Raw genomic sequence first — 12,880 nt, forward strand, 5'->3', positions numbered from 1 at the left:
CCTTATCCTAAGGTCCAGAGCAAGAGCAAAAGAAGATCCATGCGGATGTGGTCGGCGTGCTATGTGGAATCTTTGAATTGAGGAACGAGATTACAGGAAATAAGAACACGTACCATCTCGGTCTCTTCAACATCTAGTTGATGGGGAGTGAGCAGAACGTTGAGAAGGAAGGAGAATCGGCCGGGGAATGGATTCACGCCTTATGTATCCATTAATAGCTAGATGAGACCTTGGAATCGAAGAGGAGTTTGAGGGGTGGCGCTGTGTTAGGAATTCGCGATTTGAGGAAGCAGAGGAGTCCAGGAGTAAATAGAGGAGAACGATGGTCCTGGGTGCAATGCAAACGGCAGACTCTGATTAGCCATCGATCCCTTCGTGCGGCTGGAGAGTTGGGCCTTTTTCCCTGCTGTTTATCAATTACTGAAGGAACATTACCTGGGCTGGGGCCCCTGCCTGCTCGGGGCTCAGGGCGGGTGCCTCGTTTACCCGGGCTATGGGCCGGGCCTGCCCCGACCGTGGACGGGCTGGTGAACTGGACTATATCCAACAGAACCATGCAGATGCAGGGCCGATGTGCAGTGCGCACACCACTACTGTCTGCCCAGCGCCCACCAACCACCCAGCATGCATCCTCCTGCAAAGGTGCTGCTCGCCACCTCACCGCATGCGCTAGCGGAGCAGCCACCGGCGGTAGCCGCCTGCACGCCCCAGGAGCGGGCCGCGCTACTGGCCTTCAAGCAAGGCATTAGCATCAGCAGCGACGCTGCTGGCCTCCTCGCCTCATGGTGCGAAGACGATTGCTGCCGGTGGAGGGGCATCCGGTGCAGCAACCGGACCGGCCATGTCGTCGCGCTCAACCTTCGAGGCCAGGGACTGGCCGGCGAGATAAGCCCTTCCTTGCTCTCCCTGCCGCACCTGGAGCATCTTGATCTCAGCTCCAAGCGTCTCGTGGGCCCGGCTGGTAGTATTCCCGAATTTCTGGGTTCCATGGGAAACCTGAGATACCTCAACCTATCTGGAGCGCCGTATTTTGGGGAAGCGTCGTTTTCTGGCCAAGTGCCCCCCCCTTGGCAACCTCTCCAAGCTGCAACATCTTGACCTCTCAAGCAATAAAAAAGTGTCCTCCAACGATCTTTCATGGTTAACACGTCTGCCATTCCTAAGGTTTCTCAGCCCGAATTTCGTAGACCTGAGTATGGCGGCTGATTGGGATCATGCGGTGAACACCCTTCGTTTGAGGTCCCTTCATCTTGAAGGTTGTTCACTAACAAGTGCCAACCAATCGCTCCCACACTCAAACCTTATTACAACTCTTGAGGTGCTCGACCTTGCTGTCAACAAGTTTGACCAACCAGTTGCATCTTGTTGGTTCTGGAACCTAACAAGACTCAAGCGGCTCTACCTTGAAGGTAACAACGGCGCCCTGTATGGTCCGCTTCCTGATGCATTGGAGGGTATGGTACGCTTGCAAGAATTATCCTTCTCAGAGAGTGGCAGCCACATGATGAGCATGGGATCGACAGACTTGAAGAACCTATGCAACTTGAGGTTCCTATACCTTGACAGTTATTTCTCAAGCGGATTCGAAGCGGAGAGGCTCCGACAATGTTCCTCAGACAAATTGCAGGAATTGCACCTGTTGGGAAACCAATTGACAGGAACTCTAGCGGATTGGATGGGACACCGGACCAGCTTAGTCATTCTTGATCTCGATGCAAAAAACATTACTGGACCTATACCGGAATTTATAGGGAGGTTTACATATCTGAGGGTTCTAGACCTTTGGAACAACCTCCTAACTGGACATGTGCCACCTGAAATCGGTACTCTCACTAATTTAGCTAGCTTGGATCTTGGTCTGAATCACTTGGATGGTCTGATTACAGAAGGACACTTTCATGGTCTAAAAAGCTTAGAGAAAATAGATTTATCTGACAATCAATTGGAGATTATGGTGGGTTCGGAATGGGAGCTTATTTTGCATCTTGCCAGATGGGTCCTCTGTTTCCTGCATGGCTTAAGTGGCAAGTGGATCTTACTTACCTTGACATCTCAAGCACAGGAATAACCGATAGGTTTCCAGATTGGTTCTCTAGTTCCTTCTCAAAGATCACATACATGGATATCCCCAATAACCAAATAACTGGTGCCTTGCCAAAAAATATGGGTAACATGTCATTAGGAATACTATATTGTCCTTCGAACAATATATCTGGTAGAATACCTCGACTGCCCAGAAACCTAGACACATTGGACATATCAAGAAATTCTTTGTCACGGCCCCTGCCATCAGATTTTGGGGCTCCAGAACTAAGTACGATAAGTCTATTCTCCAATTACATCATAGGTCAAATTCCATTGTTTGTATGTGAATTGTACATGTATTCCTTGGGTTTTTCCAACAATCTTCTTCAAGGAGAACTTCCTCAATGTTTTAGTACAAGAGACAAGGCATTTCTATTGTTAAGTAACAATAGGCTCTCTGGCAAGTTTCCGCCGTTTCTAAAAAACTGCACAATGCTATCTTTTTTTAGATCTGGCAAGGAACAGATTCTCTAGAACATTGCCAATGTGGATTGGGAACTTGGGGGAACTGCAGTTTCTATGGCTGAGCAACAACATGTTCCATGGGCATATTCTGAATAATATCACAAATCTCAGGAAAATTTATCATTTGAATCTGGCGGCCAATGGGATATCAGGTTCCATACCTCATCATCTATCAAATCTAACAATGATGACAACACCATATGTACACGTTCCTGGCACCGTCGTTGCAGATTTCCAAATTATGGTTGGCAGTGGCGTAGCTGGAGGGTGGACAGGGTGGTCCATGGACCACCCTGTACACCGGCCCGGTACTTCAGTATACCCATAAGAAAAATTAATCAGGCCACAATGCACATCTAAGGCCTAAGCCCAAAAACTATGGATCTGATAACTAGCTCACTCGTTACTTCCTACGTTCTAGGTGTATGCTTTACCCAAGAAATGTTCCCTCGTATGCTTAAAGCAGTTTTTTTGTACGCTAAAGGATGGACTTGATGACTCGAAGTCTCCAACCGACCACACGGCGACGACAAACCCTAGCTTTCAGCGTGATAGAAGCCGATGCCGCATTGCGCCATGTAGGCATAGGGCGGAGGAGTGCCAGCGAGGCAGATGGTAGTAATGCATGCACAGGGTAGAGCTAAACACCAAGGCAGGAACTCCACCGACTTCACACCACTACAATTTAAAATATGATTTCCATTTTCAGTTCAAAGTATGATTTTGCCTTCAAGGTTTAACTATGAGCGGTTTTTATTGTAGAATTGCTACAAAAATTAAACTTCCACATGCATTCTATTGATAAAATCTATACTAGCATGCAATGGTGGAGCAAGACGACAAGTTAGTTTGGATCCTTCCTATGCTCGCTATATGCCAATATTGGTGCGTTAAATAATTGGCAGAGGATTCTGCCGCCGGTCATTGGCTTAGAAACCAACAGGGAAAATTATTGCGGCTAGGTCTAACCAAAAAATTAAACAAGGTCCAAATAGAGGCCAACATTGAAGTCAACGTCATTTTTTTTGGATTGCTCGGAGTGTCAAACCAGACAGATCCTATATCTCTTCCTGCGGAGGGCACAAACCATGATTGGTTGGGGGCAAAGGATATACAATTTCCTATCCAAGTCCTTCCATTATTTTTTCTAAAATAAGTTTAAAGCTGGGGAGGGGGCATTGGCCCCCTCATCATCTTAACACACATAGCTCTGCCTAAATATATTGGTACATCATATTTTTTATATAAATATTGTATATATCAATTGGACCACCCTGGCCAAAAATCCTGGCTACACCACTGATGGTTGGTGATATGCCAGTAGTCTTCAAGAGGCAAGAACTTCAATACAGAGGTGTTGGTGTTTTGGAGATATTGAGCATTGACTTCTCTTGCAACTATTTAACTGGTAAAATTCCAGAGGAAATAACGTCTCTTGGTGGATTGATAAAACTGAACTTGTCATGGAATCAATTGAATGGAGGGTTCCCTAAGAAGATTGGGAACATGCAGACGTTGGAGTCACTTGACTTCTCGGACAATGATATTTCAGGAGAAATTCCGTCAAGCTTGCCGAATCTAACATACTTGACCATTCTGGACCTGTCATATAATCATCTAGCAGGAATAATACCATCAGGAGTTCAACTTGACACTCTTTATACAGAGAATCCATTCATATACAATGGCAACCCTGGACTTTGTGGTCCTATCCTTCATAGAAGTTGCTCAGTCAACAAAAATGCAGCACAGCGTGACCATCAACAAAGAAGTAAAAAAATTCAGAGTCGACGTTGTCGGAGTAATGGGCCATGAGTAGGCCAACCCGAGTCCCATGACCCTTCAAGACATCGGGGCAAGCTGCGCCCCTCAAGACCCCAGGGCGAAGAGCCGCCTCCTGAGGAGTCGACGGCAGGGCGGTCGACTGCCCGCTCACGGCCGAGTTTCAGGGACAACTTCCAGAGAAGCCGGCTTTAGGGAGTCGGCCGGCGACTCCAGCAAACCCATGACCTCATCAAAGGGGACGGGGCAGAGGCGTGGCTACAGTGAAGCCCACTCCCGCCCCTTACCAAGGGCAGGCATGGCCACAGCACGCCGTACCCGGAAAGATCTCCGTGCGGCGTGGCACTGTTGCTCGGCCGGCCCTGACATCAGCACCACAGTACCAAGTCCTGCGCCCACGACGGCTTGTCTGTACGGCCTGAAGGCAGCGGGGCCCACCAGTCAGCGAGACCTTGGGAGACGGCGGGGGAACCGCTAGTCGGACCCGTCGAGAGTCGGCCCAGGGGAGTCGGCCGAGCCCTCCCCCGGGGCCCACGCGCCATTAATCAAGATGAGATGGGGAGTGGCCACAGTGATCGCCCGCCAGGCGGCGGGGCTGTTGCCACGACCCCATGACCAAGCCTGCGTCATCAGAAGCACGGCTACAGTAATTAGCGGCCGGCAAGACCCGCCCGCGGCGGACGCGGCCTGTTGGCTCCATACCAGACAAGTCGGCGGGGCCCACCAGTCGGCGGGCCCCAGCAGTCGGCGGAGAAGTCGAAGGTCGGAGGCACTGACGGCTGGGCCCGCGCCCAGTCGAATTACCATTGTACCCCTGGGGGGTAGGCCTATATAAACCCCTCAGGGCACCCATGCAAGGGGTTGGATCCCAGTAGTTCTAGACCATACCAGATAGAAGGAGAGAGCTAGCCTTGCCCTCTTCTACCACCAGAAATAGCTCATGGAGCCACCGTGTAAACACTTGGCCATAATGATCATGCGGAGACCCCGCAGAGCAGCAGTAGGGGTATTATCTCCCCGGAGAGCCCCGAAGCTGGCTAAGATTCGCCGGCGTGCATGTCTTCGCCTCATCCCGTTTCCAGGCACCGGCGACGTTCTACTCGCCCCCACCATGATAAGCCATCCGTTGGCATATGTCGCACCAAACTCCCGACAGTTGGCGCCCACCGTGGGGCCTGGTGCACCGCCGTCCGGAGATCTGTTCTGGACGGGAACCCTTTTCCTCCCTGGCGAGAGCAGCCAGCCAGGCACGCCAGGCGAAGTTTGCATCGACGCGCTACGCGGCGTTGAGATCGCCTGCGCAGCCAGCTCCTTGGCCAAACTTGTCGGCGAGGTCCGCCTCTCCGACGAACCTGCGTCCGACGCAGGCGCGGGCGGCCTCGAAAACCTTCTCGCAGGCCTCCTCGATCAACTCCACGTTTCCGGCGAGCCTGCCGTAGACTTGGAGTCCATAGGCTCCACCGACCCGATGCTGGTCGACTCCGACACCGCGTCGATCGACGCGTTCCCCACCAACGTGGTGGTCTACGATGAACCTCTCCCCCACGCAGAGAGCGACGGAAGCACCGTCACTGAGGTGCTAGTCATCAGTCATGACAAGTTCCCTAGCGGAGGAGCGCCCGACTCACTCGCGCAGCGCTGCAAGACCTGACTGCGCCCATTCCGGAAGATGCTGACGTGGAGACGTTAGAAGCGTGCCGCCTTCAGCTCGTTGAAGGCGCGAAGAAGCTGGCCAGCATGAGACGCTTGTCAGAAGCTTACCTGCGGAAGATGGATCGCGCCGTCGGCGGCTCGCCGGCCCCGGCAGGGCCCAGCCGCCTTGGCGCGGTCCAGCAGCGTGGCGTAGCCATCGCCAGCCTGTTTGGGGCTAGCCGCCCCGTGTACGCTACACCGGCGGAGAACATCCGAGCCGCCCAGGCAGCGGCGGATGAGCTGGACAATTTCGAGGGCGAAGAACGCCGCCTCATGATGGAGCGAGTCCAGCGGCTCCTCGACGCGGTTGCCGCACAGAATGAGGCCGGCTGCCGCACGGAGGCGCCGCAGCGGCCAAACGACGACCCGCACCGAGATCAAGGCACGACGTCTCGAACGCCGACTGGCGGCGCCCGAGGAAGAAAGGACAAGGAGCCGGCCGTCAGCGACAGTCGGACTCGCATTACCATAGAGCGCGACCGAGATGGCCGCCCGAGAGCAGTGGAACGATGGGACGACTGTCCGCCTCCCCCTCCCCGCAAGAAGAGGCGAGTCTCCCCGCCGCCTGTTGACCATCCGACTCTCGGTGACCGCCTTGGCCGCCGAGAGGGAGTTGGAGAGAATGACGCCCGCCACCGGATCGACCGACTTCACCGGTCCCTGGCGCTGGAAGAAGAAGACGAGCTGGGTCCGCCTTGTTTCGGGCCCCGCATCCGGGACGAGCCTTTTCCCAGAGGGTTCACGCTCCCAAGAGGCACGCCCAAGTATACCGGCTCCGTGAAGCCGGAAGACGGGCTAGTCGACTATTCCACGGCTGTCAGCATAGCAAACGGCAACAAGCTTGTCGCCGTAAAATACGTTCCGCTCATGCTCCAGGGCACGGCCCGGACATGGCTGAACAGCCTAAAGCCCTGCAGCATCAACAGCTGGGTCGATTTCACTGAAGCGTTCGTCCGCAACTTCACCAGCACGTACAAGCGTCCTCCCAAGCCTCGTCAGCTCTCCTTGTGCGTGCAAGGTCCTGACGAGTCGACTCGTGACTACCTCACGCGTTGGTCTGAGCTCCGGAACTCTTGCGAGGGCATGCACAAGGTGCAGGCCATCGAGTACTTCACAGCCGGGTGCCGAGAAGGCACCCTCCTCAAGCACTGTAACGCCCTCGATGCGGCTATATCTCCCACGTGTCGAAGCACGACTTAGAGGCATAACCGCATTGAAAGCAATATCGCAAGTGAGGTAATCTTCACACAACCCATGTAATATAATAAGGGAAAGAGATACATAGTTGGCTTACAATCGCCACTTCACACAATTACATGAATAAAACATTACATCATCTAGATACAATCAAGGTCCGACTACAGAACCAAAATAAAAGAAGAACCCCAAATGCGACAAGGTCCCCGATCGACCCCAACTGGGCTCCACTACTGAACAACTAGAACGAAACAACACAAAGGACAAGATCTTCATCGAGCTCCTCCTGAGCTTGGTTGCATCATCTGCACGGTCTCATCGGCACCTGCAAACTGGTTTTGGAAGTATCTGTGAATCACGGGGACTCAGCAATCTCGCACCCTCGCGATCAAGACTATTTAAGCTTATAGGTAGGGTAAAAGGTATGAGGTGGAGCTGCAGCAAGCGACTAGCATATATGGTGGCTAACATACGCAAATGAGAGCGAGAAGAGAAGGAAAAAGTACGGTCGATAAACTATGATCAAGAAGTGATCCTAGAACAACCTACGTCAAGCATAACTCCAACAACCGTGTTCACTTCCCGGACTCCGCCGGAAAGAGACCATCACGGTTACACACGTGGTTGATGCATTTTTAATTAAGGTCGACTTCAGGTTTTCTACAACTGGACGTTAACAAATTCCCATCTGCTCATAACCGCGGGCACGGCTTTCGAAAGTTCAAATCCCTGTAGGGGTGTCCCAACTTAGCCCATGACAAGCTCTCACGGTCAACGAAGGAATAGACCTCCTCCCGAGACATTCCGATCAGACTCGGTATCCCGGTTCTACAAGACATCCTCGACAATGGTAAAACAAGTCCAGCAAAGCCGCCCGATGCGCCGACATCCTGATGGGAGCTGCACATATCTCGTTCTCAGGGCAACACCGGATGAGACATCCTACGAGTAAAACCAGCCCTCAAGTTTCCCCGAGGTGGCCCCGCAGTCTACTCAGTTCGGACCAACACTTAGACAAGCACTGGCCCGGGGGGGTTAAAAAAAGATGACCCTTGGGCTGGCCTAACCCAAGGGAAAAAGAGGCTAGGAGGCGAATGGTAAAACCAAGGTTGGGCCTTGCTGAAGGAGTTTTATTCAAAGCGAACTGTCAAGGGGTTCCCATTATAACCCAACCGCGTAAGGAACGCAAAATCGGGAACATAACACCGATATGACGGAAACTAGGGCGGCAAGAGTGGAACAAAACACCAGGCATAAGGCCGAGCCTTCCACCCTTTACCAAGTATACTAGAGTACACTTAGAAAAAGGGCTATAGATGGGATTGACACTAATGGCGCACCAGACAAGCGGTGCGCCATTAGTATATACTAATGGCGCACCACCTTCTGATACGCCATTAGAGTTGAAACTACTAATGGCGCACCTGGCCCAGGGTGCGCCATTAGTATCAATTTTTTTAACTAGTGCGCCTGTCCAAACATACTAATGGCGCATCCAGACACAGTGCGCCATTACTAGTTGTAACTAGTAATGGCGCACCCTGCCGGAAAGTGCGCCACTAATGTTGTTTTTTTATTATATTTTTTATTCCCTTTTTTGCAAAACTACTAATGGCGCACTTGTTCCACCGTGCGCCATTACTAGTTTAAACTAGTAATGGCGCACTGTGGGACAGTGCGCCATTAGTATGTTTTTTTTTGCAAAACTACTAATGGCGCACCACCAGAAGGTGCGCCATTAGTAACCTGGATTACTAATGGCACATTTAGAGTTGGTGCGCCATTAGTAAGTGGGCAGCAACAAGATATTTTGGACAGCCTCTCCTACCCACACTCACTTTCTCCCCACTTCATTCTCTCCACCTCCTCCTTGTCTCGGGTGCCTCCTCTTTTTCACCTCATTTCCACCATAGATTCATTCAATTTAAGTGGTTAAATTACCTTGTTTTGATAGGTAAGTAAGGGGGGAAGCTATATTTATGTTGTTCTCCCTACAACAATGTGCACATGCACTTTTTATGGCCTAGCTAGATCTATGTATGTTCGTGGTGTTGCATATGTTTGTGGTGTTGCATATGTGTTTGTGTTTGGAGGTGTACCGGTATTTGAAATGCGATAGTTGCCAATATTTTGCCGGAATGTTGATTCATTTCCGTTTCGGCGAGAATTTTGGCATTAAGCATTCTTTTTGGTCCTATTTTTAGGGAAAGTCATGCCAAATTTTTTCTTGGTTCTAAAATATCGTTTTGCTCTACCCCGCAGGCGACCATGGTCCGCATGATGACCGAAGGCATCGTGAATAGGTTTTTGAGGTCCGCGAAGGCCGAGATGCTTCAAAAGAACGAGACGGAGATAAGATGTCCGTGTTGAAGATGCAAGCTGAAGAGCCTTATTACGGACCCGGAATCCGGGCAGGTGCGGGACCACCTGCTCTTGCGTGGTTTCATGGATGGCTATCGGTGGCAAGGTGATGAAGATGACTACGAAGTCGTCCATGGGGGCCGGGCAAGAAATGAGGAAGGGCAGCAAGACAACCACCGCGGCTCGGGCGGGCGAGAAGACGAAGAATCCCCAGGAGATGATCACGACGGTGATGCTGTACACAGTCATCATGTAGAAGATGCAGGACATGATGATGAGGAAGATGCCGGAGCAGACGACGGGCATGATCATGAAGATGATGATGTCGGCGGAGCAGACGACGCTGGACCATCGATGGGCTGGGTGCAGGACCCTCATATTCAAGAGCTGCTTCTCAAGCAGACGGATAACGCAAGAGCTGCCGCCCGAGAGAAAGCCAAGATGGATCAACTTGAGTGAGACGCGGTTACTCCATTGTATGAAGGATGCAGGCCCGAGGATACCCGCCTGAAAGTAACGCTCATGGCTCTGGAGATGAAGGTAAAACACAAAATGACCGACACATGCTTCGACGAGAACATGTCATTTTGGCACGAACGTCTTCCCAAGGGGAACAAGTGCCCGACCAGTTTGGAGGAGGCGAAGAAAATCGTGTGTCCTCTGGATTTACTGCACGTGAAATACCATGTGTGCATGAATAATTGCATCATTTATCGGGACGAGCATGCGAAGTCTACCATATGTCCGGTGTGCGGCGTCACTCGATACAAGAAGAGGAAGAAAGCTCCTCAAAAAGTGGTGTGGTACTTTACGATCACTCCTCGTCTGCAGCGGTATTTCGCGGACCCTAAGGTAGCAAAGCTCCTGCATTGGCACGCGGATAGGGAGGAGAAGAAGCGAGAAGATGACGCAAATGATCCGGAGATAGATAAAAAAGACAAGATGCTGAGTCACCCTAAGGATGCGAGCCAGTGGCAAGCGTTGAACTTCGAAGACCCAGAATTTGGGAACGATCCAAGGAACATCGTGCTGGGCGTGAGCACCGATGGAGTCAATCCGTTTGGCAGCCAGAGAAGCACACATAGCACCTGGCCTGTGTTTGTGTGGATGTACAACCTTCCCCCCTGGTTGTGCATGAAGAGGAAGTACATTCACATGAGTATGCTAATTGAAGGACCGAAACAACCAGGGAACGACATCAATCTGTATCTAGGGCTGCTAAAAGAGGAGCTTGACACGCTGTGGAAAACGCCAACCAATACATGGGACGCCGCAGAGAAAGAATATTTCCCTATGAGAGCCGCGCTGCTCACGACGGTGCACGACTATCTCGGTTACGGATATGTCGCGGGGCAGGTGGTCCACGGATTTTCTGGATGCGTCAGGTGCATGGATGACACAACGTATCGCCAGCTAGATAGAGATCCCGGGTCTTCGAAAACCGTGTTCATGGGACATCGAAGGTGGCTTCGCGACGATGACCCGTGGAGAAAACGCAAGGATCTGTTCGATGGTGAAACCGAACCCCGAGGACGCCCGCGTACGAGGAGCGGCGAGGAAATAGACGAGCTGTTGAAAAATTGGAAAGACTGCCCACTGCCGGGAAAGAAGCAAAAGGCGCCAGAGCCGGGAAAGAAACGAAAGGCGCCAGAGCCGCTGCTGAAGGTATGGAAAACGAGGTCTGTTTTCTGGGACTTGCCGTACTGGAAGATCCACCGTGTGCCTCACAGCCTTGATGTCATGCATATCACGAAGAACGTGTGTGAGAGTCTGCTTGGTACCCTGCTCAACATGCCAGAGAGGACCAAAGATGGGCCGAAAGCAAGGGCAGACTTGAAATCAATGGGCATCAGGCAGGAGCTTCACGCTATATATGATGATCATGATGATGATGATGATGAGGCGAAGCAGGACACGGAAAGTCGTCGCAAAGGCAAGAAGGCCAAGAAGACCGGAAATGACAACCCTCCCGCGTGCTTCACTCTAAGTCAGGAGGAGATCGAGCAGTTTTTCACCTGCCTCGTAGGAGTAAAACTTCCTTATGGTTACGCGGGGAAGATAAGCAGATACCTAGACCCAGCGAAGCTGAAGTTCAGTGGGATGAAGTCTCACGACTGTCACGTGCTGATGACGCAGATACTTCCAGTTGCAATCTGTGGGATCATGGACGCGCACGTCCGTGAAACCCTATTTGGCCTATGCAACTTTTTCGACGTCATCTCTCGGAAGTCTGTTGGCGTGAGGCAACTCAGAAGGCTACAGGAAGAGATCGTGGTGATACTATGCGAGCTTGAGATGTACTTCCCGCCCGCATTCTTCAACGTTATGGTGCATCTGCTGGTCCATATCGTGGACGATATCATCCAACTCAGGCCGACGTTCCTGCACAGCATGATGCCGTTCGAAAGGATGAATGGTGTCATCAAAGGATACGTTCGCAACATGTCACGTCCAGAGGGAAGCATAGCCAGAGGCTTTCTGACCGAAGAGTGCATCTCCTACTGCACGAATTATCTAGGCATCGAGAACCCCGTTGGTCTGCCCGTCAACAGGCACCTCGGCAGGCTCGCTGGATGGGGTCACCGTGAGGGTCGTCGCGAAATGCATGTCGACTTCGAGGGTCGACTCGCCGACTTTGAAAGAGCAAACCTAGTCGCGCTAAAATACATAAACGTGGTCGATCCTTGGGTGGTACAGCACAAAACCTTTATTAAGAAGACGTACAATGACCGAGGCCAACAGAGGACGGACGGAGATATACTCAAAGAGCACAACTCATGTTTCACGCGTTGGTTCAAGCAGAAGCTTCTATCGTACCCTTTACATGAGGATTCTTCCGCGGAAGAACAACTCATATTCGCCTTGTCACAGGGCGCTGAGCACAACCTGATGACCTATGAGGCGTACGATATCAACGGCTACACATTCTACACTGAGGCCAAGGACATGAAGAGCGATGGTTATCAGAACTCCGGGGTAACGATGGAATCCTACACCGGTAACGACAAGGACAGATACTACGGAAGGATCGAGGAGATCTGGGAGCTGAGCTACGCTGGAGAGAAGGTCCCGATGTTCTGTGTCAGATGGGCCAAGAGCGTCCTAAAAGAAGACCGGTATTTCACCACCATGGTTATACCCGAAGCCAAATCCAAGACCGCGGGCGCAAACGTCACCGCGAAAAATGAGCCATGGGTACTGGCTTCCCAAGTGGACCAATGCTTCTTCATTACTGACCCGTCAAAGCCCAGTCGTGTTGTCGTGAGGAGAGGCAAAAGGAAGATCATCGGAATGGATG

General features: G+C 51.7%; 1 pseudogene; it reads left to right on the forward strand.

Annotated features, from left to right (window-relative positions):
• Positions 1-624: 624 nt before the first annotated feature.
• Positions 625-12,880, forward strand: part of LOC125516573 — a 34,973-nt pseudogene continuing 22,717 nt past the window's right edge.

This window comes from Triticum urartu, chromosome 6, assembly GCF_003073215.2.
Source record: "Triticum urartu cultivar G1812 chromosome 6, Tu2.1, whole genome shotgun sequence".
Taxonomy (NCBI): domain Eukaryota; kingdom Viridiplantae; phylum Streptophyta; class Magnoliopsida; order Poales; family Poaceae; genus Triticum; species Triticum urartu.